The sequence below is a fragment of the Triturus cristatus genome, chromosome 3_2 (genome assembly GCF_964204655.1).
Source record: "Triturus cristatus chromosome 3_2, aTriCri1.1, whole genome shotgun sequence".
Lineage (NCBI taxonomy): Eukaryota > Metazoa > Chordata > Amphibia > Caudata > Salamandridae > Triturus > Triturus cristatus.
This window is the reverse complement of record NC_140584.1, coordinates 154,209,571-154,234,682: the sequence shown is the minus strand read 5'-3', so window position 1 is coordinate 154,234,682 and position 25,112 is coordinate 154,209,571. Positions and strand designations below refer to the sequence as shown.

The following is a 25,112-nucleotide window of genomic DNA, read 5'->3' as shown; positions in this document are numbered from 1 at the left end:
GAGACAGGGTTGTCCCTTGTGTCCCCTACTTTTTAATTTATACATCAAACCCCTAGCACAAAACCTTAGAAATAACCCGGATATATCCCCCTTCTGTCATAAAAAGTGGGAAAAAAAAGTCGCTCTTTACGCAGACGACTTAATGATCTTTACGAAGGATTTCGCGGGGTCTATTAACATCATAGAAGAAACACCGGAAAAATTTGGGAGAGTATTGGGATACCTGACTAATCAAGCAAAAACGGAAATAATGGAATGGAATTCCAATAGCAAAAACCATCTTGTAAAGGAAATGATAAGGTGTTTAGGCATAGAGTTGGTCAGAGACTTGGATAAAGTAGCCCAGATAAATTTTAATAAACTTTTTGTGGAGATTAGGAAACTACTTAAAGTATGGGGGGCCTACCACTGACCTTCCTGGGGAGGTCGAATATAATTAAAATGTCAATCCTACCCAGATTTACTTACATTTTTAGCTCAAATCCACTAGAGTTCAAGAGGGAATCAATAAAGAAATTACAAGGGGAACTAAATAGTTTTATATGGTCAACAAAAGGGACAAGAATAGCATGGAAAAAACTAAGGAGGAAAAAAGAAAAAAGAAGTCCTGACTTGCTAGAATACTGTAGAGCCTTCCAATTTAAGTACATGAGGGTTTTACTGAAAGGTTATGAGCACTATCCCGCCTACCTACAAGCCCTGACGGGAAATGAAGGGCATTTTCTATACAAATTTGGGCATCCGAAGTATTAAAAAAAAGGTGAAACTGAAGGTTCTCAAATCAGCAGCAAAGCTATGGTATCACATTTGAAACACTCTCAAGATACCTTATTACAGCGAATTTGCCACCATATGGGACTCACCGGGGACCTCGGAATGTCTTAAAGACAGGCTTGCGGTTCCATTAAGAACATCTGGAATACTCAAGTGGGGTCAACTGATGATAGAGAACAACATTATTGATCAGCAATAACAACAAATGGCTCCCTATCAATAAAGAAATTACAAGGGGAACTAAATAGTTTTATATGGTCATCAAAAGGGACAAGAATAGCATGGAAAAAACTAAGGAGGAAAAAAGAACAAGGCGGGATAGCAAGTCCTGACTTGCTAGAATACTGTAGAGCCTTCCAATTTAAGTACATGAGGGTTTTACTGAAAGGTTATGAGCCCTATCCTGCCTACCTACAAGCAATGACCGGAAATGAAGGGCATTTTCTATACAAATTTGGTCATCCGAAGTTTTTGTAAAAAGGTGAAACTGAAGGTTCTCAAATCAGCAGCAAAGCTATGGTATCACATTAGAAGCACTCTCAAGATACCTTATTACAGCGAATTTGCCACCATATGGGACTCACCAGAGACCTCGGAATGTCTTAAAGACAGGCTTGCGGTTCCGTTAAGAACATCTGGAATACTCAAGTGGGGTCAACTGATGATAGAGAACAACATTATTGATTGGCAATAACAACAAATGGCTCCCTATCAAAATTTAAATTTAAATTTATCAACTTTCAAGCTGGGCAAAAACTTTAACAGAAAGCAAAAAAGGAAACAGTACATTGGAGATGGAGATGCAGCAAAATGTGCCTTTAAAAAAAGAAGTTTCACAATGGTACTGGGCCCTTATATCAGCCGGTGAGGTGGACTTCTCAATTCCAGACGCGACCTGGGGGAAAGATCTGCCAACGCTGGACGCACAAAACATCTGGCGAGTATCTATGTTGGCCTATTGTAAAATCCGCTGCTTTAAGGAGAAACCATTTGTTTACCACTCATAAAACTTATTGGACCCCAAAGAGGTTGTCAAAGTTTGGTGGGGCAAAAACGTAGAACTGCCCAAAATGTGGTAAGGAGAAAGCAGATGACCTGCATATGTTCCGGCAGTGCCCCCGGCTCGAACAATTCTGGCAGGAAGTCGGTAAGTCTCTTGGCGCACTACTAGAAAGACCAATTGATGTAAGTATTGATCTTGTTATATTTGGGGTTGACCAGTCGGAGTGTCTAGTTAGGCTAACTAAGAAACAAGAGAATCTACTCTTTTTGTTAATTTTACTAGCAAGAAGGGAAATATGTATCAAATGGGTGAGCCCTGTACCCCCCACACATGGGGAATGGTTGACATCAATTCATAAAATAAACAAGCTAGACAGGAGGGGTAACCTAGTAAAAAATATAACTTTTGGGAAATTTGGGAACAGTTTTAACCGTTTTAATCCGATTTAGCCAGTAAACGTACTCCATCTGATAGTTTATCCCATGCTGTTCAAAGTCCAATGATTATGCGATGGCAATAAATAAATAGGCAGAGTGCCTGTTCGAGTAGCCAGGTTGGCTAGCTCCCCTCCCTCGGAAACATTTATTGGATTTGGTAATGGAAACAAAGGGACCCCTACCACAACATCAAGGGAGACACCCCCGCTGGGTCATGAAAATACGGGGTAGAGAAAGGGTCAGAGAGAGGAAGGTGGGGTCCCCGACAACTCCTTACTCAAACTATTGCAGTATGAGGACTAAAAAAAAGATAATGCTGTATTGATGGCTCACTGTATGTATAAGTGAGTGTATAGGTGAATGAATGGATGTGTGTAGACCTACAAATTAGAGCGTGGATATGGACTAACTTGTATTGGTGTGTTCACGGTTTCGAAAATTATAGTCTGTATTTTAGGTGTATCAAGTGTTATCTTAGGGTCTGATCAGGTGCATCTGATTTTAACGTGGATGATGTCACCAGTGATGTCAATTGAGATGTCATCAGTGATGTTATCAGTGATGTCACTGACCATGTCATGAGTGATGTAATATGTGCTTGGGCAGACACTGGTGCACACGAGCTCTTTGTTGTAGCCCCACAATGTCCATAAGGTGCGGTGTCCAGAACCCACCAAGCAGAGGCATCAGCCTCACTCGGCTCCCTTTCTCGCCTCTCACTGTAATAATCGCCGGTAAATCCTCAGGCTCACAGTGGGGCAAGCGGGTCATGCCCCCCCTTATTAAATATCCAAAACAGCTCGCTGTCGTCGGGGGCCCCCAACCCTGCAGGGCAGTCGTGGCATGCGGAAGACAACATTTCCCATACTTTAACATCCAACACAAAAACACATTTAATCACTCACTTATACAGTCAGTTACGCTCCTACTAAATCATCCATTCAGACAGTTATACACCCACTCATTCTTCAATACATCTTGGCATATATATATATATAAAATATATTTAAACTTTACAGAAACACACAGTCACTGGATGATGTCATCAGTGATGTCATTTGAGATGTCACCAGTGATGTCATCAGTGATGTCATTGACCATGTCATGAATGATGTAATATATGACGTCATCAGCAGTGCATTGCGGGGGGGCGAGTTATAGTTAGCTCAACTAACTATAACAGCTGACTTTCTCTGGTTTTGTACGAGTGAAATGCCCAACTAACTATAATGTCCCTGAAACCTGTGTTTTTTCAGTGAATTTCTAAGATTTTTTTAAATGCTAATATCTAACTATAACGTCCCTGAAACATGTTTTGTTTAGTGAATTTCAAAGGTTTTTTAAATGCTAATTTCTAACTATAATGTCCCTTAAACCTACGTTTTTTTCAGTAAATTTCAAATGTGTTTTAAATGCTAATTTCTAACTATGCCTACAGAGGTAGGACATGTGCAGAAAGAGGAATAAAAGCACAGAAAGAAGCAAGGGAAATGCAGAAAGAGGCAACAGAAGTCCAGAAAGACGAAGAAAGGTGCAGAAAGAAGCAAGAGATATGCAGAAAGAACCAACAGAGGTGCAGAAAGAGGCCTTGTTGCAAAGTCATCCTGTGCGCCCAATGTTTTGCTGACTGGTACTGGTGGTAACCGACTCTGACTAACCCGGCCCGGAGCCAGTGCTATGCTAAACAAGCATTTACAATGCAATGGTCTCGGCAATATTATAGGTAGAGCTATTGGTATTGCTCATTATTTTTTTATCATTTTTGTATCCCTAAATAAATGGCATTGTCATTTCTATTGGCATTAGCTTTTTTTTGCATATGTGATACCTATTGCATTAGCAGAGAGAGAGTGAGGTAGTGAGATAGAGAGAGAGAGTGAGGTATTGAAATAGAGAGTGAGGTATTGAAATAGAGAGTGAGGTAGTGAGATAGAGAGTGAGGTAGATAGAGAGTGAGGTAGTGAGATAGAGAGAGTGAGGTAGTGAAAGAGTGAGGTAGTGAGGGAGAGGGATGTTGTGAGGTAGTGAGATAGAGAGAGAGGTAGTGAAAGAGAGAGTGAAAGTGAGTTAGTGAGCTAGAAAGAGTGAGGTAGTGAGATAGAGAGTGATTGAGATAGTGAGTGAGAGAGTGAAGTTGTGAGGTTGTGAGCTAGAGAGTGAGGTAGTGATGTTTTGAGAGAGAGAAGTTGTGAGATAGGGAGGTAGTGAGATAGAGTGGAGTAGTGAGGTAGAGAGAGTTATGTAGTGAGAGAGAGTGAGGTAGTGACAGTGATGTAGTGAGGGAGAGGGATGTTGTGAGGTAGTGAGATATAGGAAACATTACAACACCCTAAAGACCAAGAGATGTAAACATTAGGAAGACGTTAAGGGATGTGGCGTTATGGCCAGCGCCGTCGAATTTGAAACTGAGGAACCGGTTTCGAATCTCGGCGTCTGCTCAACCTCTTGTGATTCGAGACAAATTACTTAATCTCCTCGTGGCTACAAAAACGAATAAACCATGTGTAATGGAACTGGTGAACAGTAATGCCCTCCAATAGCTCCGGTCGACGTAGCGCTACATAAAACTGCAAAACATTTACAAAAATCTGGCGAAAGGGCAACAGACCCCCAAACACTAGACTTTTTCACCTGGATTTAAAAAAAAGTTTTACTGCCTGCAGCACACACATCAACACATTTTAACTCAATTTCAAATGTGATTTCTAAGCCTTTTTATCTCAGAAGTATGTAAAACTCTGTGATGGCGAATTAGAATTTTCGAAAACATTATGAAATCTGAAATATAATATGACGTGTGCCCACAAACTTTTTAAATTCGATTACGCTGACGGTGGGCTTCCGAATAGTAAATTGCTAGGATATTGGGGACTGCTTGGGTGCCAAGGACTGTTTCTGCTGTTTTTTGGGGCGGGGTGAGTATTGGGGCTATATTCACTAACTCATATTTATTATGAAGGCAGTAAATACACCCGGCTGTGAATATTAACCATTGATGGGGTGGCAGGCTGAAATTCATGTTGTCGGGTGTGATTTATATTTGCATAATGGCATGTTCACATTGTGCATGGTGTTACTGTGCTGCTTCCCATCCCCAGAAACGCACACACCTGCAGTGGCGTGATGCAGGGTCCTTGCCTAGTTCCAACCAAGGCTTCAGGAGTGGATGGGAGGGTGGCCTCACACAAGGGAGGCGCAGGCTCGCCTGGGAGAGAGGAGTTAATGCCCCGCCCGTGCCTTCAGTGCGACGCTGTGCTGACGGCGCGGGCTCTGAAGTCCAGGGCGCTCCCATCTGTAAAAGGGAGCCTGCAGGGGGGGCGCAGAGCTGAGGGCGCTCCTGGAGCAGAGAGCCAGTTCTGTAGTGGCCTTCCGTGGGGCTGTGGTGTGCCCCCATCCCTCGATCTGACCGGTTCCTTGTTTGTGCGAAGGCACCTTCGGGCCGTGTCCCTGCACTGCATGCGGTGTGAGTGCACAGCTGTACATGAACCTCCAGTGTAAAGGGGGTTCTTTCCACCCAGACATACGGCTCTAACAGCCCCCACCAATAAACGCTCAATACGTGGCTGTGTTCGATGATAGTAATCGTTTGTACACTGGCAAGCTGCGGACCGACCTCTCACCCCAAAAAGATACGCACAACCCCAATAATCATTTTTGGGGAAAGTATGGGTCATAGTCATTTACAGTAACATTTGTCAACTTTCAAAGCCACTATATGGGACACAAGCGGGAGCACACGGGGCTCCCGGTTGTGCACGATCCCAGAGCTGTTTGCTGCTGGTGCCGCGGCGCGGACGGCACTGGAAGATAGCGGCCGGGGTGAGGGTGGAGCGCAGCCACCAGGATCCTCGGGAGGAGGCTGTCGGTCTGTGATGCGCACAGGGCAGCCGGGCATGGAGCAGGTTGCACCTGGGATCTGTGCACAGGATTCCCGAGCCCGGCGCCGCCTGCAACACCCTCGGAGCTTCGCGTGATTGCTAAAAAATGGCGGATGGAAGCTTCGAAACTTTTTCGGAATCGAGGGCGTGTTCCTGCTGTTCGAAAATGGGCGTGGCTAAAAAGTGGAAAGAACAGCACGGAACACGCCCCCGAATCTGAAAAAGACGGAGCCTATTTAGAGGGACGGCTCTCTCCTCCAATGGCTGGCCTCCGTTTAGGAAGCCAGCCAATGGAGGAGAGGCAAAAAGAGAGGCGGGCTAAATAGCCACTCTCAGAAACATTAAATCTCCGGACTTCCGGTTCTGCCTTCGGCAGACCAGATGGTCCCTCGCCTAAAAAGGAACCAATGAAAACGATGGGTGTGCACAAAGGAGACACCGCATGTCTCAAAAACAGCGCACTGCCTAGGCTCGACCGAAAAAGGAAACTAAATGCTTCCACCGTGTGGAACTGAGCGCAAGTCATAGCAGTGATTTAAGCAAGCACGGTAGTTTTAATCAATTAAAATGATATCTGAACAGCATGTTGGCCACAAAGTAGTGATGAACTACAACTGTGTAGTCCTCGTGGAGTGAGGCCTTTAATAAACCCTCGCAAGAGTCTGCAAAGTTTAAGGAACGTTACAGAAATTCAGTCTTTTAGGGGAGGTCCGAGGTGGTCTGATATTTACCCGCAATTGTGCTGTGAAGATAGTCTCCCTCTAGAACGAACTGCACATCCTTCGGACATCGGAATGCTGTTAAACACAGAAATAAAGATTAGTGCAAAACCAACAATCAACGTGAATTTCGTTCTGCTAAAGGAAGTAGCAACAGCAGATGGAAGTATCTAGGAAAAAATGTCGTTCGAGTGAGGCTGCGATACTTTATGAATTATTAACGCCCAATACTAGCAACGATGAAATTACCTACGAGTATTACTTAGTGCACATACCTCCACGATTAGACACATTCACTCCAAACCGAATAAGAAACTTCTTAATTATAAGTTATTTAGTATGAAAACTACTCAGGCGTGGAGAAGGCCCGTTATTTAGTCGCTACCACCGAATTACCATAAACACGAAGCTCGTTTAGAGGATATGCCGAGGCGCTAAAAAGCCAATTATAAATTGTGTTGCTACACAGTTTATATGAAAAACATGCCAATCCTGGGACTGGCCTCAAAATTCATCAAATGTCTATTCTCGGTGAAGGAGCTACATAGAGACGCTAAACACTGCCCCCACCACTGTTTGTTTCAAGGGGAAATTACGACGGTACAGCTAATTTCTTCGCTGAAGTATATATCACTGACGGCGTGCTCAGAAAATACGGAATAGAAAAGCCACTACCGTTGACACCAAAATATTCACTCAGTATGCATTGCTCACGTGACATGCCCTAGAAAGACCGACTTAACCACCAATCATAATTACGACACGCTCGGTATGATGGGTTACCTGGACCGGAGGGGAGGGGGGGGGGGCACAAAGTGATCAGCATTACGTTTTATCACCATTTGGTTGTCTGTCCCGAAAGATTTTTAAGCCCTCATTTCACTTTGTCCACACGTGATGTACCACCCTTCACTGCCCCGGGTCACAGGCCACGTTTTGGCATCAGTGGACAAGCTTTGCTTTAGGGCCGGCAATCCGCTCACCCCCACAATAAAGAGCTAGGAAATACCTGAATTTCAGCTTTCACTGATCTTGGGTTCCACTTCGTCCGAAAGTCTACCCCTGTAGGAGACAAAAAGCCGCCATTAAATCCGTCTTAAACAGAGACGAGCGACACAAGTCAGTTATAAGCGATAAGCGTAAGGTTTTATCATTTGGTTGCGGTCCCGAATCAACGTGAATTTCGTGGCAGAAAGTGTCCAATGTTTGAAAACAAGCGTTCTGCTAAAGGGAAGCAGCAACAGCAGATTGAAGTGCAGAGGGAAAAATGTCGTTCAAGTGAGGCTGCAGAGCTGCGATACTTTATGAATTATTAACGCCCAGTACAGTACATACCTCCACAATCAGACACCTGACTTCTAAACTACCACTAATTACTAAAAACAAAGCTCGATTAAACGATATTCCGAGGCGCTAAAGAGCCAATTATAAATTGTGTTGCTACACACAGTACGAAGAACATGACAATTCTGGGGCTGGCATCCAAATTCTTCAAGTGTCTGGTCTAGGTGAAGGTGCTATCTAGCGAGACGCTAAACACTGCCCCTTTATTTAGTCTAGGTGTAAAAACTACAGATGGGATTCAGTTTAATAATCCAAGTTTTATGGCGGCTGCAGATCTGGGATCAAGTTATTCTGCACTGGCATCATTAAGCAACTACTCTTCTGGTCCGAAAATACAGAATAGCAAAGCCACTGCAGTTCACACCAAAATAAATATTCACTCAGAATGCATTGCCCACGTGAAATGCCCTAGAAATACCTACTTCACCACCAATCATAATTACGACACGCTCGGTATGATTGGTTACCTGGACGGGGGGGGGTGGGCGCGCAAAGTGATCAGCATTAAGTTTTATCAACATTTGGTTGTCTGTCCCGAAAGATGTTTAAGCCATCATTTCACTTTGCCCTGCTTACACACGCGTTGTACCACCCTTCACTGCCCCGGGTCACAGGCCATGTTTTGGCATCAGGGGACAAGCTTTGCGTCAGGGCCGGCAATCCGCTCACCCCCACAATAAAGAGCTAGGAATTACCTGACATTTCAGCCTTCCCTGATCTGGTGTTCCACTTCGTCCGAAAGTCTACCCCTGTAGGAGACAAACGCCTGCAACGCCCTCGGAGCTTCTGGTGAGTCCTAAAAAATGGCAGATGGAAGCTTCGAAACTTTTTCAGATTCGAGGGCGTGTTCCTGCTGTTCTAAAGGGGCGTGGCTAAAAAGTGGAAAGAACAGCACGGAACACGCCCCCGAATCTGAAAAAGACGGAGCCTATTTGGAGGGACGGCTCTCTCCTCCAATGGCTGGCCTCCGATTAGGAAGCCAGCCAATGGAGGAGAGGCAAAAAGAGAGGCGGGCTAAATAGCCACTCTCAGAAACATTAAATCTCCGGACTTCCGGTTCTGCCTTCGGCAGACCGGATGGTCCCTCGACCTAAAAAGCAAGTAGAATACAGTGAAAACTCTTACATACACTGGGGTACTCTATGGGTTGGCGTACCCTTGTGATTGGCATGACATCCCATGTAAGGCCCTAGTACTTTATAGGGCAGTGAGATTAAAACTACCTCTAAGTCAGAGGTGCAGAAAGAGGCAAGAGAAGTACAGAAAGAAGCCACAGAGGTGCTGAAAGAGGCAAGAGAGGTACAGAAAGAAGCAAATGAGGTGCAGAAAAAAGCAGGAGCAGTGCAGAAAGAACCACAGATGTACAGAAAGAGGCAAGAGGGGTGCAGAAAATGATAGGAGAGGTGCACAAAGAGGCAAGAAAGGTACAGAAAGAGGCAGGAGGGGTGCAGAAAGACAGAAGAGCAGTGCAGAAAGAAGCAACAGAGGTGCTGAAAGAGGCAAGAGATGAGCAGAAACAGGCAGGAAAGGTGAAGAAAGAGGGAACGGGCAACAGAAAGAGACAAGAGAGTTGCAGAGAGAGAAAAGAGGGGTACAGAAAGAGGCAAGAGGGGTGCAGAAAGAAGCAAGAGCAGTGCAGAATGAACCAAGAGAGGTGCAGAAAGAGGCAATAGGAGTGCAGAAAGAGGTAGGAGAGATGCACAAAGTTCAAGAGAGGTACAGAAAGAGGCAGGAGGGGTACAGAAAGAAGGAAGAGAAGTGCAGAAAGAGGCAAAAGAATTACTGAACGAAGCAACATAGGTGTAGAAATAAGCAAGAGAAGTGTAGAAAGAGGCAAGTGAGGTACAGAAAGAAGCAAGAGCAGTGCAGGAATGTGGTACTTTAAAATTTGGGACCGCGTAGGAGGCAGGGCCCTACCCTGCCTATTCCGGTATTAGCGAACCGCGAATGGCCAATGCGGTATGTACAAGTGCTTTGTATAACGTTTTATCGATAAATGCACTGTGTATACGATATTACACATTGACTTCGTGGGTTCCATCTTGGAGCGGTGGCCATCTTATGGTTGCCCTCACATAGGCTACACACCAAGGACAAACACAGGCCTTCAGAACACATGTGCCTTCTATTGACTTCTCTGTGACCTATGCGATTTGGCTCCGCTGCCCCAGGTCAGTCCGGTCCCACGAGCTCCCCGTCCTACGGCCACCTGTGATTAGCATCAGGGTTTGACACACCATAAAGCCTTTTCATCCCACCCAAGCCTCCGGCTAATCTCTTTCACACCTGACTCTTCCTGCTTTATGGCTTGTTTTACAAACAGGAGGTGCCCGTGTTTATTGGGGTCTGTTGATATCTGATGTGGGATCTGAGCCTCGCTGGGTAAATAATTGTGGGTTGGCTGAACTGGAATGTGGGATGGTCATCATGACTCTGCCTTTTCGTTTGTAATGAATACATATGAATGACCATATCGTAAAACGAGGAATGTGTGCCTGAAGCATGATATTTTGTATATAAGGAGAAGGCCGTTTCTGTAAGTTTAAGCAGTCTCCTGAGAACATACATTGTGTTGTACTTCTCGGATACCTGTAATTGGTCTGCAGCCAATAAACAAGATCTTTGACTTCACCTAGAAGACTCTGGTGCCAATTCCGATCCGGTAAAAACCGGGTACGAACCGTCGGACGGAGCCTTTTCTCCGTCCGACTCGTACCCGGTGCGAAATCCATCCGAAAATGCAAGTACGATTCATACGGAAACACCATTTCCGTACGAATCGAACAAAACACCGACCGAACAGAAACTAAACACAATTCCGATCCTGAAAGGCGCCGACGTGACGTCGGTACGCATCCAGCCTACGTTTCACGAACCAGGAAGTACGATTCGAACCGACGTCATCCCGCACGGAAAATATTTACCGGCTGCCAAAAACTGCCGGGAAATCAGGACGACACACGCAAGGAGCAGCTGGACGCGACGAACAGACATGGACCCGAACCTACGTGCCATCCCTGCCCTCCTAGCAGTCCACCTGGCGTACAGGAACCGACGCAGAAGGTCAGCACAACAACCAGGGGCAAAGGGGGGGGCAGGGGCAGGACACACAACACCAACACATGGTACCAAATCACACATGGCCTGGACATACCTGACCATCAGGGCCTGGTCACTTCCAGGGGGTGGGGGCGAGGCCAGCAACGCAAGCGTCCGCCACAACGGAAGTGGATGGTCACGCGAACCGGTACGTACCCTACCCAGGCCGCAAGAGCGTGGGTACGGAACGTACCACGCGTCCCCCTACGTCACTCCAACAATGGCTGTACGGCCCGTACCCATGTCTGAAATGCCTTGGTACGGCTCGTACCAGCATTGCTGGGGTCATGTAGGGGTACGCGTGGTACGACCCGTAGCCACGCCCCCAAGGCCTGTGTACGGTGCGGACCCCACGGCACCGCAACAATGGGGGGACGCACCGTACCCACCCACCAAAGGCATGGGTACGGCCCGTACCCAGGCACGCAGAGCGTGGGTAGGGGCATGTACGGACCGTACCCCCACCTGTGGAAGTACGGCCCGTACCCCCACCCGTGCATGTACGCCCCGAACCCCCACCCGTATATGTACGCACCCAAGCACCACCCGTGTATGTACGCCCCGAACACCCACCCGTGCATGTATGCCCCGAACCCCCACCCGTGTATGTACGCCCCGAACCCCCACCCGTGTATGTACGCACCGAACCCCCACCCGTGTATGTACGCCCCGAACCCCCACCCGTGTATGTACACACCGAACCCCCACCCGTGTATGTACGCCCCGAACCCCCACCCGTGTATGTACGCACCGAACCCCCACCCGTGTATGTACGCACCGAAACCCCACCCCAGCACTGTATGTACGCACAGAACCCCCACCCGTGTATGTACGCACCGAACCCCCACCCCACCCTGGTATGTACGCCCCGAACCCCCAGCCGTGTATGTACGCACCGAACCCCCAGCCGTGTATGTACGCACCGAACCCCCCCCCCACCCTGGTATGTACGCCCCGAACCCCCACCCGTGTATGTACGCACCGAAACCCCACCCCACCCGTGTATGTACGCCCCGAACCCCCACCCGTGTATGTACGCACCGAACCCCCACCCGTGTATGTACGCACCAAACCCCCACCCGTGAATGAACGGACCGAACCCCCCCCCCCCAGCCATGTATGTACGCCCCGAACCCCCAGCCGTGTATGTACGCACCGAACCCCCAGCCGTGTATGTACGCACCGAACCCCCACCCCACCCTGGTATGTATGCCCCGAACCCCCACCCGTGTATGTACGCACCGAAACCCCACCCCACCCGTGTATGTACGCCCCAAACCCCCACCCGTGTATGTACGCACCGAACCCCCAGCCGTGTATGTACGCACCAAACCCCCACCCGTGAATGAACGGACCGAACCCCCCCCCCCCAGCCGTGTATGTACGCCCCGAACCCCCAGCCGTGTATGTACGCACCGAACCCCCAGCCGTGTATGTACGCACCGAACCCCCACCCCACCCTGGTATGTACGCCCCGAACCCCCACCCGTGTATGTACGCCCCGAACCCCCACCCCACCCTGGTATGTACGCCCCGAACCCCCACCCGTGTATGTACGCACCGAAACCCCACCCCACCCGTGTATGTACGCCCCGAACCCCCACCGGTGTATGTACGCACCGAACCCCCACCCGTGTATGTACGCACCAAACCCCCACCCGTGAATGAACGGACCGAACCCCCACCCCCCCCAGCCGTGTATGTACGCACTGAACCCCCCCCCAGCCGTGAAGGTACGCACCGAACCACCACCCGTGTATGTACGCCCCGAACCCCCACCCGTGTATGTACGCACCGAACCCCCAGCCGTGTATGTACGCACCGAACCCCCAGCCGTGTATGTACGCACCGAACCCCCACCCCACCCTGGTATGTACGCCCGAACCCCCACCCGTGTATGTACGCCCCGAACCCCCACCCCACCCTGGTATGTACGCACCGAACCCCCAGCCGTGTATGTATGCACCGAAACTCCACCCCACCCGTGTATGTATGCCCCGAACCCCCACCCGTGTATGTACGCACCGAACCCCCACCCGTGTATGTACGCACCAAACCCCCACCCGTGAATGAACGGACCGAACCCCCACCCCCCCCAGCCGTGTATGTACGCACTGAACCCCCCCCCAGCCGTGAAGGTACGCACCGAACCACCACCCGTGTATGTACGCCCCGAACCCCCACCCGTGTATGTACGCACCGAACCCCCAGCCGTGTATGTATGCACCGAACCCCCAGCCGTGTATGTACGCACCGAACCCCCACCCCACCCTGGTATGTACGCCCAGAACCCCCACCCGTGTATGTACGCCCCGAACCCCCACCCGTGTATGTACGCCCCGAACCCCCACCCGTGTATGTACGCACCGAACCTGCAATAAGAATGGTGTGTGCCAAACACCCCCAGCAGTGCCCAGACATAGGAGGGGTGGGTGCAGAGTCCTCCCAGCAGTGCCCAGACACAGGAGGGGTGGGTGCAGAGTCCTCCCAGCAGTGCCCAGACACAGGAGGGGTGGGTGCAGAGTCCTCCCAGCAGTGCCCAGACACAGGAGGGGTGGGTGCAGAGTCCTCCCAGCAGTGCCCAGACACAGGAGGGGTGGGTGCAGAGTCCTCCCAGCAGTGCCCAGACATAGGACAATATACCCCATCAACAAGTTCAGTGACCAACAAGGGTGATACCCCAGATGCAGGCGGAGCCATCGCTGAGCCAGCATGGCTATATTGAACGGCAACCCTCACACATCCAGGAAATGTAGACACAGCACAGCACAGCATTTGGGAGACACCCTGCAGGGAAAATGGCCTGCTCCACAGAGGATGGAACACACCTTGGGACAATGTCACCATACAGTGAGAGCAAACATGACCAAATACCATTGGCAGAGACCTTTGTGATGGCACGCAGATGGCAGGGTACACCCCATGAGCAGCACACTCCAACATTTCACAGACCCCTAACACATTATCACCACCCCAACGCAGGGAGCACCAGCACCAACAGCAAGTCCAGGAAAGCATCAGTGTGCAAAACAAAAAGAAAATGCTTTATTCAGCAGGAAAATATCTCTGAGAAAATGTCCACTATGTACAAGGGCCATGGGCCAGCCCAGCAGCAAAGTCCGGGCGGGGGTACACATCGGGACGTGTGTCCCCTAGCTTGCCTGCACAGTTCACAAGTCCATTTCATCCACAGAAGAGGGGGCATCAGGGGGGAGGGTGGAAACAGGCACCGCAGGGACAGGAGAGGAAAGGGTAGGTGTTGTGGGTGCAGGGAGGGATGATTCTGCCACAGGGGGGGTGCCAGCGCCAAAGGTGGAGGACAGAATGGCGCTGCACACGTCGGCAAGTTCCCCCAGCGACTCCCCCGCACCCAATCCAACCACAGGCCCCAAGGAGGGGGGGGGCAAAGGGATGGGTCGCAGCGCCACTGGGGGAGGGTGTGGACAGGGTGGGGGACTCAACTCCCCTGGCCGGGTCCCGCCTCCACCGCTTGCGGGGTGGTGTCATCCTGGGGCTGGGGGGCACACTCGCAGTGGATGATGCTGTCACCGACTGTTGGCCAGGAGAGCTAAGGGGAGTGGATTTGGAGGGAGTGGGTTGTGTGGAATGCGGACTCCCACTGTGGCTGCGTGTTCTACGTTTCCCCCCCGACCCAGTGGGTGTGCCTTCCTCACCCTGTGTGTGCGTGACAGGAGGTGTGCGCTTCGACTTCCCTGGTGGTGTGGTGCCTGTGTCTGTTGGGGTGCGTGCACGCTGACGTCTGGATGTGCGTGTGACAGGCACGGGAGTGGGAATTGTGCATGGGGCAGGGGTAGGGGGGGTACGCAGCGCTGCAGGAGATCCAGTGCTGCAGTCAGTGTGTAGTCTATGGACCTCAGCAACTGCCGTTGGTCAGACTGCGCAGCCGACATGCCCTCCATGTATGCCTCCATCTGGGTCAGCACCTGGGTGTGGGCATGGAGGACATTTAGCATCGCAGTCTGACCAACCTGCAACTGCCTCAGGATGTCCACAGACTCCGCACTCACCGCAGCAGTGGTGACAGGGGCAGGGGGTGCGGTGCCTGGCAGGAAGGAGACATGTGGGGACCGAGCACGGAGGGAAGGGCCACGAGCATGTGGGAGGCCGGTGATGGAACCTGAGGTGGCGGGGGGATGTGGAGGGCTGCCATCAGCTGGGGGGGCAGACTCCGCCACCTCTTGGAGCTCAGCCTCGGACCCGTCTGCGTCATAGTCTGTGTTGGCAGTCGACAGGTCCTCTGCCTCACTCCCTTCGGCCTCCGTGCCACTCCATGTGCCAGACAGGACAGCACTGCTGGCACTGGTGCTCAATCCCTCCTCCCGGTCCGTGCTAGTGTCTCCTTCCGTGTCCCCCGGCGATGCTGTGGGCAAGGTGAAGAGACAGGAGATAATCAGACACCTGTACACATATGTCACATGAGTCAAATATACATAGGTCACATTGCATAGCCTGAAAAGCAACAGGAGTAACACCTACAAAACAATGTACACATGTAGGCCATGGAACACACAGTTTTTCGACCCACCATGCCACTGAGACACAATGGAGAGCATGACACAACAGCAAATCACTGCACCTGAAATTTTACAGAGGAGCCAGCCTCTGGGGACAAATGTGCACAGCACCTGCACCACACTGCGTCGTCAAAAAGGGATGAGCATGAATGATATATGTTGGACTTGGCCCTTCTGGCAGGTTCACCCCTGGACTTTTTGGCTTTTTATTGGTGACTTGGTATGGTGATTGTTTGGTCTCTGCGCACTTTCCCTGTGTCCCAGGGTAAAGTGCGTGCGTGCTCTGAGTGCATGTGGTGAGATAGGCCTGCCCTCCCATAGGAATGCATGGGGAATGTATGTGTCCCTAGTAGTTCCTGATGCGTGGGGTGTGCAGGCCCGAGTTTGGTATGTGCGGACTCGTGGGAGTGAATGCTGCGCGATGATGTGTGCGGCGTGCATGTACCTAGTGTGGAAGTGCCACTTCTAGAAGTGGGCACTTCTGTGTGCAGTGTGTCTGTCGCGTGATTGGCTGGTCGTGTCATGTGACGGGCTAGGGATTCCCCAGTGTCAGGATGAGTCACCCAGTGGTGAATGGGGAGATCAGCAGCTAGATGGGTGGGAGGAGTCCACCTGGGTCCTGAATAGGACAGGGTTTTCCAAACACAATGCTGGCCCCGCCCCCTGTGGTGCGACTGACGACCCTAGCCCTGCCAGTGAATAGAGCGAGGGGCTGAGCACATCAAGGGTGCTCCCCAACCAGCTGCGACTGGTTTTCCCCCTCACCCTGAACCCAGAACAAAGGGTTTGCCTGTATAAAAATGGGGCTGTGTCCCCACAGAAACTGTTCTCTGCCAGGATCTTACCTGAGGGGGGCTGCTGCTGCCGCTGGACCAGAGGACCGCCACTTGGACTACCTCCCAGCCTGGAGGCCCAGTGAGCTGGCTCTGGGTCCAGCCTTGCCCCCCACCCCTGCCCTGCTGCATGCAGGGAAGAACTTTGCTGGACTTTGTGGTGCTTTTCATCCTACAGCGCTGGAAGCGCTTTATTTGTGTCCCCAAAGCGCCTGGAAGCGCTTCTACTTGCCTCAGCGCTAGGAGCGCTTTATTTGGTGCCCCCAGCGCTTCTGGAGCGCTTTCACTGGCTTCATAGCGCGAGGAGCGCTTTATTCTTGAAAGCCGGTGCCCACCCGGCATTAACCCCGCGTTTTGCCGGCCCACGGGTGCCTACCCCGCTTTGTTGAAGGATACGTATCCCTGGCGGGTGCCCACCCCGCCAGGGACCTGGCCGCAGTCTGTTGCTGAATTCTCGGGTGCCCACCCCGTGTTTCCCACAGCCGCCGGGAACCCTGGGCCGCCGCGCTGCCCGCGGCAACCCGGAAGGGAATCCCGGCAGCCTTAGGAGGCGGGGCCTGACCCTGAAGACCAATCCAGGCGGGAGCCCACCCCGCGCTGGACGGCACCCGGAAAGAGCGAGAGAGCCCCGAGGAGCGGGAGCTTTCTGGCGCCGCCTCGCCCTGCGGAGGAAGAGTCCAGAGTGACGGGAGCTCCAGAGGCTCCCTACGCGAAGCACCGACGGTCCGAGGGAAGAACGGAGTCCCCCCTGCGAACGGCCCGGTGAGTAGGGGACGCTCTGAACGAACGGGGGGGGCACTTTGTTTAAAGAGCCCACGAGGTCGCTCCAGCGAAGGAGCAGTGTCTGTGTAGAGCGCGAGGTCGCTCCAACGTCGGGGGCATTTCTCTTCAGAGCCGTGAAGGCTCCAACGTCGGGGGCATTACTCTGCTCTTCCACGAGTCCCCCGTGGGGGACTCCAACAGACGGGGGCATTTCTCTTCAGAGCCGTGAAGGCTCCAACGTCGGGGGCATTTTGATAGAGTCTGTGAGACTCCAACAAGGGGCACATTGTTTCTTGAGCCTAGAAGGCTCCAAGGGGACATATTGGTTGCTCAGAGCGCCCCGAGCGCTCCAACGAAGGGGAGCATTATTATTTAGAGCCTGCGAGGCTCGAGGGGACATTTTGGGTGGACAGAGCCCAGAGAGGGCTCCAGAGGCACGCTGGTGCCGGAGTTTGTTCCACAGCTGCCCAGCACTTAGTGGGCAGCTGCCACGTTTAGGTTGTGGCCCTCTGAGTTTTGGACTGTGCCTCCTGCGCAGTCTGGCCCCTGACTTTGCTGAACATAGGGCGTCCTAGCCCCGACCAGGCCAGTTGGCCTAGGGACTGCCACAGGTAGTGGCTTATGTGAGTTCTTGCGCAATTGTGTTTCCCTGCACCTCTGAATGTGTTTTTGCGTCATGTGCTCTGCTTTACACCTCTGAATGTTATGCATCATGTGTTTATGTGCTTAGACCCCTACAGGTATTGTGATACTTAGGTGGTTGTTTTCTCCCTAGTACAGGTGGTGCTAGTGAGGTCCTGATTCCCTGCGCAATACTGTCCTAAGGTGGTTAGGGTTGCGTAGGTGGTACTTACCTGATACCAGTAGTGACTGGTTGTGTACTAGGTGTAATTTTGTGCAACAGTAGTTTTATTTCCTATGTTCCAAGTGCTATGTTCTAAGAGTGCTAATTCCGGACAGCGGTCCATGTGGCCCTGTCCCCTGTACATATAATCCCTTGTAAATTCTGCCCGTGCCTGTTGGCACATTGTAGAGTGTGTGTTTTTATCTAATGTGTTGTGTATAATACAAAGGCTATTTTTATAGAATACCTTGTGTGGAGTTTCCTTTGTGGTGGGCCTTGGGTGTTGTTGCTGGGTGCGCGCGCAAACGCTTTACACATCGCCTCAGGGATAAGCCTGTCTGCTCGTGCCAAGCTACCAAGGGGGTGAGCAGGGGTTATCTTTGGCGTGTAACTTCCTTGCCCTGACTAGAGTGGTGGTTTCTGTCTGGCTTTGGCGCAAGCCCTAGCCAACCAGAAATCGCCATTTCTAACATTGGTGATCAGCGGTGGGATTTGGACTTGCGTTTGCGCTGTACCGCAGCGGCAACTGGCCGCACTACAAAACTCTGCATTTAGATAAATCACATGGTATAGGGATTATTGTTTTAAAATTGCTTTTAATTGTCATTTCTTTGGAAATGTGTTTTTGTGCACTGTGAGTTAGGTGTCCCTAGCTCGGGAGGGTAGATCATCCCCCTTAGTGCATTGTGTTTTCTGGATTCACCAGAGGGTGGGATCCAGTGGTGGCAGCGTAATAGTGTCCTGTACATTTGTCCCCCGCCCTGCGCCCAGAGTTGGTACCTGTGTCACGTGGTGGTCAGGTTGAGGAATCAGGGGTGGTAGAAACTGCCTTACCAGTCCGAGGGGAGGGTTGTGTGTGGATGAGTGGTGAGTGGCACTAGGCAAGTGAGTGTGAGTTCTCTGGGTTAGAGAGCTTGCTGAATCTTTTTGTGAATTGTGTGCTCCTGTGTGAAACTCAGACCCCTAGGTTCCCTGTATAATTGTTACCATAACGTCCGCCAGAATGGAGCCTGCTTGTGATCCCTATGAGCTAGCTTGGCACCGGAGGCGGGAGTTAGAAAGGTACTGTACAGAGGAAGAGTCAGAAGAGGAGGTAGAGGATGACAATACCTGGACGCCAGTAGAGAGTGAGGACCCCATAGGTAGGGCGTCCCTTGCTGGGTCCAGCGTAGGAGGCAGCGCCTCATCCCTTTCCCTGTCCCCAGAGGAGTGGGAAGATAGGAGGAAAGAAAGGGAGCACCAGCTGGCGTTAGAGAAGCTTAGGTTAGAGCATGCTCAGGCGATGGCGCAGCTGGAGGCCAGGAAGCAACAGCGAGAGACTGAGTGGGTCTTGGCGCGGGAGAGGGTAGAGGAGGCTGAGAGGGCCTCCACCAGAGGCAAAGTAGCTCTGGAGGGTAGACTATCCCCTGCGCGCAGTTTTAATTTTCTGGGCTCCCCAGGGAGGGTTGAGTCCAGTGGTAGTAGCGATGTAGATTCCAGTGTAGGAAATCCCAGTCCCAGTTCCCCCAGTCTGGTACCTGTTCCCCAGGAGGAGGAGTTAAGGTTGAAATTCAGGGGCGGTAGGAAACTGTCTCACCAGACTTGGGAGGAGTTTGTGGATGGATGTGAGGATGCAATGTTTGATTGGATTTCCACAGCAAGTGATTTTGACATACTGTGTAATCTGGTTCTCAAAGAACACCTGCTCAGTTGTTGTGTGCCAGGGTTGCGCCAACACCTGTTGGGGTGTGGATTGTCTGAGCCCCTTGAGCTTGCGGAGGAAGCAGAGCGCTGGGAAAGGGCTAGAGGTTCTCTAGAGTCATTAGGGAGTGACTCCAAAAGTAGTGGGTCAGGTATCTTCCAGCCCAGCGTGGTGGAAGAGGCTCAGTGTAGCCCAGCTAGGTCCCAGGATAGCGAGGAGGGTGTAGGGGCTCACTGCCTGGCTCAGTGGAGCAGGAGTGAGAGGGTGACCGAGGGTCCCCTAACGTACGAAACCCTGCCTCAGGACTTGGATGGTTCCATGAGGGAACACCAAGTTGGGGACCTAGGCTGTCCTGTTAGCCCATTTGAGGAAGATCTCCTGGTGAGTAGAGGACCTAGAGCACCTGTAACCAGGGCTCCTGTGGTTCTGGAGTCTGGCAGTACCGCTCCGGTAGGGAGGGTACAGGAGTCCAGTGTGAGGAGTGATTGGGGGATGAGTTTCCCAGTGGAAGAGCCTGTGGGTCAGGGACTACCCAGTTGGGCTAGGATCCCGTGTAGGGACCAGGGTGGCACCACTTCTGTTCTGGGGGATCTCCGCGCACTGTCAGGTGGACAGGGGACGGGAGATCAGCGCCAGACAGACAGTCGCTTGACGTATGTGTCCTTTGGTAGCCTCAGGGGGATGGAGTGGAAATCCCCAGAAGTCCTGGAGTGCCAGGCAATTATTCCACCAAAGGTTCTAGGCCGGAGGTTGGGAGGCCAGGTTCGGGATCAGCCTGACCTGAGGGGTGGGACGTCTGTAACCAGCGTCCCGACCAGTTCTTCTTCCAGAGGTACCGCCCCAGTTGGTAGGGAGCAGGGCTCTGGAAGGGGGTGCAGAGGGTGGGAGAGCCCACCTCTGCCCCCGGTACAACCTGAGGGGTTAAACCCTGGGTTGGGTTGGCGTTCTAGGTGTACCCCTCGCCAGAGGAGGAGGAACCCTAGGAGAAGAGGTAGGGGGAGGAGAGCCTTCCCTGAGACTCCTGGTCCGCCTGAGGGTGTAGACCCTAGGCTGGAGAACCAGTGGCAGTCTAGTCCTGTCGTTCAGAGAGGAAGAGTGGAGAATGGCCGCTATGTGCCAGGGGTTACTACCCCCCACTCTGTGGTTAGGCAAAGACCAGTGGCACCTGGGTGGCCTAGGGCCTGGTCTTGGCCGCGGACAGCTTGGGAGTACCAGTGGGGTAGCCCAGTTGGTCCGGACAGTGGTGTTAAAAAGAATTCCATGGGTTCACCGTGGCGTAGAACCGGAGGGTGTCCATGCAGTTGCGGGCCCGCGTCCGTGTTCTATCGCCCCAAGCAGGGAAGTCCATCACGGTGGTGATTGGTCTGCCCTGCGTTTTGGCTGGAAGGGGGTTGTGTTGGACTTGGCCCTTCTGGCAGGTTCACCCCTGGACTTTTTGGCTTTTTATTGGTGACTTGGTATGGTGATTGTTTGGTCTCTGCGCACTTTCCCTGTGTCCCAGGGTAAAGTGCGTGCGTGCTCTGAGTGCATGTGGTGAGATAGGCCTGCCCTCCCATAGGAATGCATGGGGAATGTATGTGTCCCTAGTAGTTCCTGATGCGTGGGGTGTGCAGGCCCGAGTTTGGTATGTGCGGACTCGTGAGAGTGAATGCTGCGCGATGATGTGTGCGGCGTGCATGTACCTAGTGTGGAAGTGCCACTTCTAGAAGTGGGCACTTCTGTGTGCAGTGTGTCTGTCGCGTGATTGGCTGGTCGTGTCATGTGACGGGCTAGGGATTCCCCAGTGTCAGGATGAGTCACCCAGTGGTGAATGGGGAGATCAGCAGCTAGATGGGTGGGAGGAGTCCACCTGGGTCCTGAATAGGACAGGGTTTTCCAAACACAATGCTGGCCCCGCCCCCTGTGGTGCGACTGACGACCCTAGCCCTGCCAGTGAATAGAGCGAGGGGCTGAGCACATCAAGGGTGCTCCCCAACCAGCTGCGACTGGTTTTCCCCCTCACCCTGAACCCAGAACAAAGGGTTTGCCTGTATAAAAATGGGGCTGTGTCCCCACAGAAACTGTTCTCTGCCAGGATCTTACCTGAGGGGGGCTGCTGCTGCCGCTGGACCAGAGGACCGCCACTTGGACTACCTCCCTGCCTGGAGGCCCAGTGAGCTGGCTCTGGGTCCAGCCTTGCCCCCCACCCCTGCCCTGCTGCATGCAGGGAAGAACTTTGCTGGACTTTGTGGTGCTTTTCATCCTACAGCGCTGGAAGCGCTTTATTTGTGTCCCCAAAGCGCCTGGAAGCGCTTCTACTTGCCTCAGCGCTAGGAGCGCTTTATTTGGTGCCCCCAGCGCTTCTGGAGCGCTTTCACTGGCTTCATAGCGCGAGGAGCGCTTTATTCTTGAAAGCCGGTGCCCACCCGGCATTAACCCCGCGTTTTGCCGGCCCACGGGTGCCTACCCCGCTTTGTTGAAGGATACGTATCCCTGGCGGGTGCCCACCCCGCCAGGGACCTGGCCGCAGTCTGTTGCTGAATTCTCGGGTGCCCACCCCGTGTTTCCCACAGCCGCCGGGAACCCTGGGCCGCCGCGCTGCCCGCGGCAACCCGGAAGGGAATCCCGGCAGCCTTAGGAGGCGGGGCCTGACCCTGAAGACCAATCCAGGCGGGAGCCCACCCCGCGCTGGACGGCACCCGGAAAGAGCGAGAGAGCCCCGAGGAGCGGGAGCTTTCTGGCGCCGCCTCGCCCTGCGGAGGAAGAGTCCAGAGTGACGGGAGCTCCAGAGGCTCCCTACGCGAAGCACCGACGGTCCGAGGGAAGAACGGAGTCCCCCCTGCGAACGGCCCGGTGAGTAGGGGACGCTCTGAACGAACGGGGGGGGCACTTTGTTTAAAGAGCCCACGAGGTCGCTCCAGCGAAGGAGCAGTGTCTGTGTAGAGCGCGAGGTCGCTCCAACGTCGGGGGCATTTCTCTTCAGAGCCGTGAAGGCTCCAACGTCGGGGGCATTACTCTGCTCTTCCACGAGTCCCCCGTGGGGGACTCCAACAGACGGGGGCATTTCTCTTCAGAGCCGTGAAGGCTCCAACGTCGGGGGCATTTTGATAGAGTCTGTGAGACTCCAACAAGGGGCACATTGTTTCTTGAGCCTAGAAGGCTCCAAGGGGACATATTGGTTGCTCAGAGCGCCCCGAGCGCTCCAACGAAGGGGAGCATTATTATTTAGAGCCTGCGAGGCTCGAGGGGACATTTTGGGTGGACAGAGCCCAGAGAGGGCTCCAGAGGCACGCTGGTGCCGGAGTTTGTTCCACAGCTGCCCAGCACTTAGTGGGCAGCTGCCACGTTTAGGTTGTGGCCCTCTGAGTTTTGGACTGTGCCTCCTGCGCAGTCTGGCCCCTGACTTTGCTGAACATAGGGCGTCCTAGCCCCGACCAGGCCAGTTGGCCTAGGGACTGCCACAGGTAGTGGCTTATGTGAGTTCTTGCGCAATTGTGTTTCCCTGCACCTCTGAATGTGTTTTTGCGTCATGTGCTCTGCTTTACACCTCTGAATGTTATGCATCATGTGTTTATGTGCTTAGACCCCTACAGGTATTGTGATACTTAGGTGGTTGTTTTCTCCCTAGTACAGGTGGTGCTAGTGAGGTCCTGATTCCCTGCGCAATACTGTCCTAAGGTGGTTAGGGTTGCGTAGGTGGTACTTACCTGATACCAGTAGTGACTGGTTGTGTACTAGGTGTAATTTTGTGCAACAGTAGTTTTATTTCCTATGTTCCAAGTGCTATGTTCTAAGAGTGCTAATTCCGGACAGCGGTCCATGTGGCCCTGTCCCCTGTACATATAATCCCTTGTAAATTCTGCCCGTGCCTGTTGGCACATTGTAGAGTGTGTGTTTTTATCTAATGTGTTGTGTATAATACAAAGGCTATTTTTATAGAATACCTTGTGTGGAGTTTCCTTTGTGGTGGGCCTTGGGTGTTGTTGCTGGGTGCGCGCGCAAACGCTTTACACATCGCCTCAGGGATAAGCCTGTCTGCTCGTGCCAAGCTACCAAGGGGGTGAGCAGGGGTTATCTTTGGCGTGTAACTTCCTTGCCCTGACTAGAGTGGTGGTTTCTGTCTGGCTTTGGCGCAAGCCCTAGCCAACCAGAAATCGCCATTTCTAACAATATACATTTACTCTTGCCGCATGCTGCAAAGGCAATACATGAAACCAGGCCAAACATGACTGGGTCACTGCACCTTGAGCGTATGTCCAGTCAAACATCACACACAGGCTAAACCCAGCAAGGAGGATGAAGCTCCTGACATGTAGGCCTTGTACGCACAAACCACCCACACCTGAGACAATCTCATTGAGACGGAGAAAGTATGTACACCTCTTACTCTGGGATGAAAACACATGGCCTCCACTAATTAATGACTGTACACACACAGGCCCTGGTGGGCATGTCCACACATCATTGACAGGCAAACATCATCAGATTGTCTCAACAACACACACAGGTAATGCCCACTGTGAGTATGCACAAGCAAAATGGGTCCCCCTGTACAGTGGACACATGTAGCAACCTGTCGGTCCTAACAGTTGAGCCCAGGGTACAATGCCACCCTACCCAACCCATGGCGAAGACACAGTGAATGGCCATATTGTTGGATGACGCACATGATACCTAGGAAGAGGTGCCCCAGGGCACAGTAGTGCCCACACTCCTCCATGGTCCAGGATGGACATGACTGCAAATTAAGCAACCGTCCCTGCACTTAGCAGGCCTCCCACTCAGGCACATCATGTCAGAGGGCACACAATTGGACATGCATGCTGGAAGGCTGTACAGTTTGGAGACACACCCCTATGTCGTGATTCACAATCAGTGCCAAGTGACATGGACACCACAATGACTGAAATTGGCCATGGCACACGCAAGGTCCCCAGACCTGTGGCACATCACCCCCACACATGATGCTGATGGCATAGGGCACCTGCATGAACTGCCTGCCTAAATAACCTTGTGCAAGAGTGGCTACAGACAGACCAGGGAACACATGGCAAGGAGGGGAAGGGAGGGAGTGAGAACAGCACTGTGCTACTTTGTTGAGAAGTTGACGCACTGCACAATCAAACCCTGGCAGTGTATCCATGCAACTGCACACTTACATTGGCTGGGGACACACAACTGACACACATGTACCTACCCCCTTCCTGCTGCTGCTTCTCCTGTA

The 25,112-nt window shown here is 52.2% G+C and overlaps 2 non-coding genes across 2 annotated transcripts; both read right to left on the bottom strand.

Moving 5' to 3' along the window:
• Positions 1–7,624: 7,624 nt before the first annotated feature.
• Positions 7,625–7,696, bottom strand: LOC146856930 (small nucleolar RNA SNORD2). The gene has a single exon (XR_014980417.1). It is a non-coding gene; the product is annotated as a small nucleolar RNA SNORD2 (small nucleolar RNA).
• Positions 7,697–8,647: 951 nt separating this feature from the next.
• Positions 8,648–8,719, bottom strand: LOC146856929 (small nucleolar RNA SNORD2). The gene has a single exon (XR_014980414.1). It is a non-coding gene; the product is annotated as a small nucleolar RNA SNORD2 (small nucleolar RNA).
• Between the last annotated feature and the right edge of the window lie 16,393 nt (positions 8,720–25,112).